A 7850-nucleotide genomic window follows, 5' to 3' on the forward strand; every position below is an offset into this window, starting at 1 on the left:
CCCAGTATTGTCATCAGCTGAGGCAGTGACTATGAGGTAGTGACGTAGAGCTTCAGTATAATCCCATCTCAAACAGGGAGACATTGTGTCAATTTCCTTATGGTAAGTAGCTCAAGAAGGAGCCTTGGTGATGCAGACATTAAGCACTTGGCTGCGATCTGAAAGGTTGGTGTTTCCAGTATACCGAGACCTGGCAATCATCTTCCTGGAAGATCACAGCCAAGAACATTCTAGAACAATTCTACTCAGCACTGAGGGGCCACTATGAATCATAACCCACATGAAGGCACAGGGCTGTTTCATATGATGCCCGTGATTCCCATGGGTTACTTTTTTAACTATTAGAAAATAAATTAAAGAAAGAAAAATATATAAATTCAAGAGCTTAGTATTAACCTTGAAGACCTTAAATCAAATCAACCAACCCACCCATTGTATTTGAGTCTTTTCTGATTGAAAGACAGGGTGGAAGTCTGGGAAAACCTGCTGGGGCCTATTCTGACCTGTCAACATTGCTGTTTCTCTCTACTTGTGACTCTGCCCACCTACCTGTGATGCCACTAGCCGTTCTGGCCTCCAATTTTCAAGAGGACTTGAAATTACCAGAAGATTTTACCATTCCTTACTTAGCCTACCTGAAATCCAGCCCTGAGCCCTGTGTGGGGACTCTCATTCACCCGGAGTGGGTGCTGACAGCAGCTCACTGTCCTTTCCCGTAAGTAGCTTTCTGCTCCGGGACCTGGGAGGGTGGGGAGGTGGGGGGGAGGGGAGGGGTTCTGCTCAAATAGCTGTAGGTCTGGCAAAACACCCGAGTAGGCTGTTTACTATAAACATAGATACTGATGGGGAGAGGGGTCCATACCCAGACCCAGTTATAGGCACAGGTGAGATAGAGATGTTACTGTGTTTGGGACCAAGGTTTAGGTTTCCCTCCAACAATTTCTGCACAAAATGCTCGTGACATTGATTTCATTCTTCACCATGGGAGAACAGCCACCGCATTTACAGTTTGACTGTTCCCCCTTCCCAACAGCCTAACTGGGAACCACAGGGAATAAGAACCCCTAGGGAGAAAGAGGATCTTCTCCCCAGTGGAGGAGATCACACACCTTTGAGGCTAGGAGGCGTGATCACTAGGACGATGTCAGGAAAATCCCACCCAATCCTTCAACGGACATTTACTGAGCATTTACTGAAGACCAAGGGCCAGGTCTGTTGAGAGCATTCAGAAAGCCAGGAGGGAACAGGCAGGCAGAAGTTTTCCCTCCTTCATGGAGCTTATATCAGAGAGGAAATAAGCCCTGGGAGATAAATGGCCATACAACAAAATAAAAGGATTGTCAGCTGTCAGGAAGAAGTACGGACAGAATGCTCCTTAGATGCAAGGGCAGCAGCAAGACGACGCAACAGGCATCAGGGGCATGGCATCAGGGGCCCATTTCTGGAGAAGGACACCAGGCTTGGTAGAGCAGGGCGGGGTGAAAAAGAGCAAGAGACTCCAGGTGGGCTGCCCCAGTGATGACTAGAGTAAGGGGCTCAACTGCAGCGGCGATTACGATTGCAGGGCTGGTCAGGTTTGGTTCTGTCGTGGGAGTAGATGGAATCACCGTGACTCCACAGAATGAACTCCATGGAACTACACAACATCATCAAGCTCTAATAAGTGGGAACACAAACATACGTCTAGTTTAATTAGAACAGCGGGTCAGGCCCTCTGAAGAGTAGATGCCAGCAGATGAGACGTAGGCCACTCAGGGAAGAGGACTATCCCTGGAGAGGGGGCGCTATAGGCAGGCCCCAAAGCAGTGAAGATCTTTGATTACTTGGCAAACTGAATTGACTTCAGTATTTTCGGTCGGGTGGTGCCCCCAGGTGAGGTTGAGGAGTTTGCAGAGCCTCACCGTGCAGGAAACAGAAAACATCAGCATCTCCATTGTGTGTGAGGAAGTTGTATATTGTGTGGCCGCTGCCTGTCTTGGTGTCAAGGGACTGCTAAAGCCAAGTGTCACAAACAATTTCTCTCACCGCGCTGGGGGCTGAAAGTTCTCTGTTGGGGGGTCAGCGAGGCCCCTGCTCTGTTTCCACTCTTCTGAAAGTCAGTCCTTTCCTTGCTCCTCGTGGTTCCGGTGGCCCCTGGTGCTCTGTGGCTTGCAGCGGCAGCTCCCCTCATAAGCTGCTTCTTCTGTCTCTTCTCTCTTATAAGGACTCAACTCAGATAACATTAGAACCCACCCTTCTCCAGTCGGACCTCAAGTTAACCGACGATATCTCCAAGACCCTTTTCCCAAATTATGTCAGACTCATGGGATCTGGGGGGTTTAGGACTTCAACCTCTCCCTTGTAGAGGGTGGTGGTGGGTGGGAAGACAAGTGAAGAACATGTCGGGCTTTTTACGTGCACTTCCTCTCATGCAATAATCCTGTACATTAGGGTTGCTATTGCTTTGCACAGAGACAGATCACGTGGATTCTACGGTCTGAGAGACAGGTGGCTGGAGAAGGTGGCGTGTGATGTTTCTAACAGTTCTGACATAGTGTGTCCCTGTTCTCTCCCATCACCCTGCCCTCTTCCTCCCAAAGCAAGAAAATCAGACTGGGGGTCTATCAGCCCAACATACTGACCAGGAGCGAGCAAAGACGGGACCACTCGCTAACCGTGCCTCACCCCAAGTTCCACCCATCCTCCCTGAGCCATAACCTGATGCTGGTCAAGCTCTCCAAACCGGCCTCCATCAACCGCCATGTGGGGACCATAGCCATCTCCTTGGAGCCCTTGACTTTCAATGAGTCCTGTTTCATCCCCACCTGGACCTGGAATGACCACAAAAGCGGTATGTCCTAACTCGGTGGGTAGCGTCCTGGAGATGGGAACTCCTTGGAGACACAGCTTTCATGGGACCTGTTCTCCAACTTAGAGTGGTCACCACCAGCGCTGCAACCAAGAGGGCAGTCCTGTGACCCCAAGCCAGTGTCCACAAGCTGCTTCCTACTCACAGCACTCCTGTAGGACAACGTAAATTTCCTATGAAATTTCTGAGCCTGTTGTATTTACGGAAGGGACTGCCTCGACTTTTTCCACTGGGGCAGGTGGTGGGCTCAAACCCTCTCCCCATTGGGTTAGCAGCGGAGGGCTTAAGGTCTGCAGCACCTGGGCTCCTTATTCATGTGACACGTTATCAAAACAACAACAAATAAGAAGACGGAGCAGGCAGTGACTGCTGTATCTGGAAAATATTCTGGGCCAGAGTGTCGAACCACACTGACTGCTCTCGGGGATTGTTCGTCAGTCTGGGGGATGGTCCTCCAGAAGACATGGGAAGGAGGGTGGCGCACCTTACCTGTCTTCTCTCCATAGCCGGTGGTGATGCAGACATCCTGACATGGATCCACCAGTATTCCCTGCCTTTCCAAGAGTGCCAGGAGACGCTCATGCAGGAGAGCAGAAAGAACATCATGTGTGTGGGAAGGCCCCAGAAGGAGTCAACTAAGGTCAAGGTACACAAGCTGGTGACATGAGGAGCAGAGGGTTCACAGGAAATGACGTTTGGCTTAGTTACCAGGCCTAGCTCTAACAGAAATAGCACCAGTGGGTGATTTTCACAAACGTGATTGTTTTCTCACAGTTGAGGAGGCTGGAAAACTGAATTCAGGGCACTAGCTCTAGGGTTGACCTCTGTTTCCTGACACTGTTGGCTTCTCCATTCCTTGGTGATTTTTTTTCTTGGCCGGCATCTTCTGTCCCCCAACTCTGTTGGCTTATGTGTGACAAGCCAGTGCCTTTTATGACTCACAGATGGTTGCCTTTTATGACTCACACACTGCACAGATCTCTCATTAGTATCACAAGAACCCAACACACAAATGAGTTTATATCCACAGGAATAAGGGGCAACCAGTGAGTTCAAGACTCTGACCTTTGGGTTAGCCGCTGAGCGCTTACCCACTGCCTGTTTGCACCATATCTTTTGGGGTACACAATGTAGTCTACAATGCACTCGTCCAAAGAGTGAGTGGTTAATGATTGAGCCCTCTTTCAGGGTGAGAGGGACCTAGCTGGGCTCAGGTTCTTTCTCTTCCTCCTTGTACTCAGGTTGAGTTGAGCCTGCATTCGTAGTGGTTAGACCCAACAAGACATGAAGACAGGTTGCCACCTCTCAAGAAAGGGGTGCTCTGCTACTGCATAAGCCACTTCTAGGGTTTTCACGTACAGTCCCCACCAACAGAGCCCCATGACCGCTGGCTTTCTCTCTAGCAGGAAGTTCCAGCTGCTCCTGCTATCTGCAATGGCCGGCTGCATGGAATCCTATCCTGGGCCAAGGGCAGCATCACCCAGGGCAATGAAGCATTCTTCACAGAAATTCATCCCTATGCAAGATGGATCATGAAAATCATTGACACCCACTGATGACCCTCCTCCCTACACCCCTGCATGCAGGCTCCTCATGCGTCTGTAAGGAGCCCAGCACCTCTTCATCTTTCTTGATTATGAGCAGAATCCAGATAGTAAACATGCAATAACAATAAAAAAAACTCTCTAAGAATGCGTGCCACGACTCTCTTGATGTTAGGAACCTTCTCTTGGAGAGAACGATGGGGGATCCAACAAAAGCCCCCTAATCACTGAGAAGCTACTGCATTGCCAGCTGTTTTGTGGGAACTACATGTGCTGGGGATGCATGAATAAAATAAGACATGCTCCCAGTCACTGGTGAGTCAATGGCAGCATTGGTGACAAGTGTCATAGTGGAGCTAGCATTGAGCGACTAATTAACAACATGGGATAGAAAGTAAATGATGGGCCAAGGAAGAGAGAGAGTATGGTTAAAGATGATCCAATACAGGTAGGCAAGGCTTTGACCCTAAAGAGTCTACCCTGTTCCATAAGAAATTAAAATGATTCCTGATGAGCATTAAATAAAACAGCCCACTGCCCTCAAATCCATGCCAACTCCTCATAGTTCTGTAGAACAGGGTAGAAGTGACTGTCTCATAGGGTTTCCAAGGTTGTAGATCTGTACGGGAGCAGACTGCTTCATCTTTGTCTGCAGGAGCAGCTGAGCCCCGTCACCACTTCACCACGTGAGTCATCGGCACGTCTATGAAGGAGCACCACTGATGTCCTCCCTGGGAAGTCATGCGTAAGAGTAGAGGAGAAATCACTGGGTGACACAAAGGATAGATGTGATTGGCTGCTCACTGAATGTTTGGAGGTTTAAGTACACCCAGAGGTGGCTTGGAAGACAGACCTGCCTGTCTGCTCCTGGAAGACCCACTATTGACATGTCTGTTGAGCACGTTGGGTCATCATGTGTTGCAGTAGCCCTGGAAGGCAATTGGTTGGTTTGGGTTATGGAACGAGAGTCTTCAAGATGGAGCTGTATTAGCCATAAAAAAGGAGAAACAGATCACAAGGATCTACATATAACCCCCTCCCTGAGGGACGGATAACAGAAAAAGTGGGTGAAAGGAGACATCAGTCAGTGTAAGATATGAAAAAATAATAATTTATAAATTATCAAGGGTTCATGAGGGTGGGGAGGGGAAAATGAGCTGATACCAAGGGCTCAAGTAGAAAGAAAATGTTTTGAGAATGATGGCAACAAATGTACAAATGTGCATGACAATGTCTGGATTGTGGTAAGAGTTGACGAGCCCCCAACAAAATGATTTTAAAAAATAAAATGAAAAAAATCTATACAGTAAATTTTAAAAGCAATTTCTAAAAAAGGAACAGATGGAGCCTGGAGTATCCCCTAGGAATCTGCTTGGGCGCAGGGTAGTTAGTGGTTTTAATGACAACCCAAAGAAGACCAGTGCTTCATTGCAAGGAATGGGAGTACAATTGGGTTTGGGGACCTGAAGGACATGAACATGGTCATTTCTAGCAGACTGCTGGAGACAAAGACATGGATCTCTGGAGAGGGCTTTGTCCGCCTCCCACAATGGCATGTGGGTCAGAGATGCATGGCACCCTAGGTCCAGTGGCTAGCTAAGTAAGCACAGAGAGTCAAGGGGGGTTCTGCTGAACCCAACATATGGGGCCAGAGAGCTACAGGAGAGGCCGAGGTGACACGGTATGAGATGAGGTTGTCTGTTCAAAGGTGACAGAGAGGGACAGCGAGAAGGGGATGAAAATGATGTCATAAGTAAAGCACAGTGGGATTCCACCGGGAGGGGTCAGACCCCTGTCCCTGCAGAGACTCAGAGCCACAGAGGGGCTCATGGACACTGATCTCTCCCGGGGATGGTATTTTCACTCCCCACTAAAGCAAACAGCGGAGCCAGCCCTAAGGCTGGTTCTGAAACACACACTCCCTCCTCACTGCTCTCACAGTGGTGAAACATCCGCTACGAACCCACAGGTTGGCAGTTTGAGTCCTCCCAGAGCCACTCTGAAAGAACCTGGCGATCCGCTTCTGGAAGATGGCAGCCGTGGAGCTGCACTCTGTTCTGATACACACGGTTCCCGGGAGTTGAAGTTCTGATGCCAATAGGTTTGGGGCTTTGTTATTTTGTTTTGTTTTTTTGTCTTGTACTCTTTTGGCCCAATCCAAACTACAAGATAATTCTGCTTTCTTGCCTTCTCTAACAGCCCCATTCCTATATTTCTCTCCCTGCTTCTGCTTCTGTCTTTTGTGTACCTGCCCAACGCTCTCGCCCTGCCAGCTCAGCCCCCTCTGTGCACGATTCACGGAGTCTTGTACATGTCCCCCTACACTTTCTCCCTTCTCTAGGAGACCTGTCTCCCAGAGGCATCTGGATCACCTGAACCTCGGCTCTCCCCTGAGGCCAGTGTTTCTGCTGTCCTCAGTCCATCCAGTGGAGACAGACCACCTACTTCCTAGACAGCATGGGCATGAGGAACAAGGGAGGGACATGGCTAGTATCAACATGGCTTGCTTTGCAGTGCCCGCATCTATGCTAGAACTCTGCCCCCTTCATCCAACAGCTGATTGACACCCAAGGACCAGGACCTCTGCACCCCACCTTCCTTTGCCTGTCCTTGAACCTGCATTGAAAATTAAAGCCCTGAACCAACCCTACAACTCACCTGCCCCGATTCTTTCTATAGCCAGGTGTGAGTACAGCTGCACGAACACCATAGAGTGGCGACACTAAGATTCACGGCTGATCTTAGTTAAGTCATCAGCCTAGGAGGGCAGGTCATTCCTAGCCCACATCGCCCTCCTCATGCACAGCCCTGCCTGCCTTCGGAGCACGGCTTTGCCTAGACAGTCAAGCTAGATGGACAAGCTCCAAGTCGGTCTTTTCTTCTGCCACGTCCGCCTTCAAACACTCTTCTTCGTCACTTGCCTGCTCTGTGTCGTCCTTTCTGTTCACGGCTCGTCCCTGCCACGTGTGCTTACTCTCACCGAACACTGAGAGCTTTCAAGCCCAACTGGTCCTTTCCTACATTTTAAACATCGCCCTCTCTGCTCCACCGTTAAGCTCAGTCTAAAAACATCCTCAGACAACACGTCAGTTATGGAATGAGTTGTGTCCCCTAAAAGATGTGTTGAAATCTGAATCCCTGGTACCTGTGACTGTGACCTCATGTGGGGAATGGTTTACTTTGTTTTGTCAGAAGTGATTAGTTGAATTAATAAGTCCTAGCGGAGAAGAGTGGGCCTTCATCCCTCGGAGTCTCCCATGCAAGGGAAACGGACCTGGAGACACGCAGCAGGAGATACCACGTGACACGGACCTGGAGACACACAGCAGGAGATACCACGTGACACGGACCTGGAGACACACAGCAGGAGATACCACGTGACACGGCCCTGGAGACACACAGCAGGAGATACCACGTGACACGGCCCTGGAGACACACAGCAGGAGATACCACGTGAC

This window comes from Echinops telfairi, unplaced genomic scaffold, assembly GCF_000313985.2.
Source record: "Echinops telfairi isolate 266 unplaced genomic scaffold, ASM31398v2 ScPeMD7_23;HRSCAF=83, whole genome shotgun sequence".
Taxonomy (NCBI): Eukaryota; Metazoa; Chordata; class Mammalia; order Afrosoricida; family Tenrecidae; genus Echinops; species Echinops telfairi.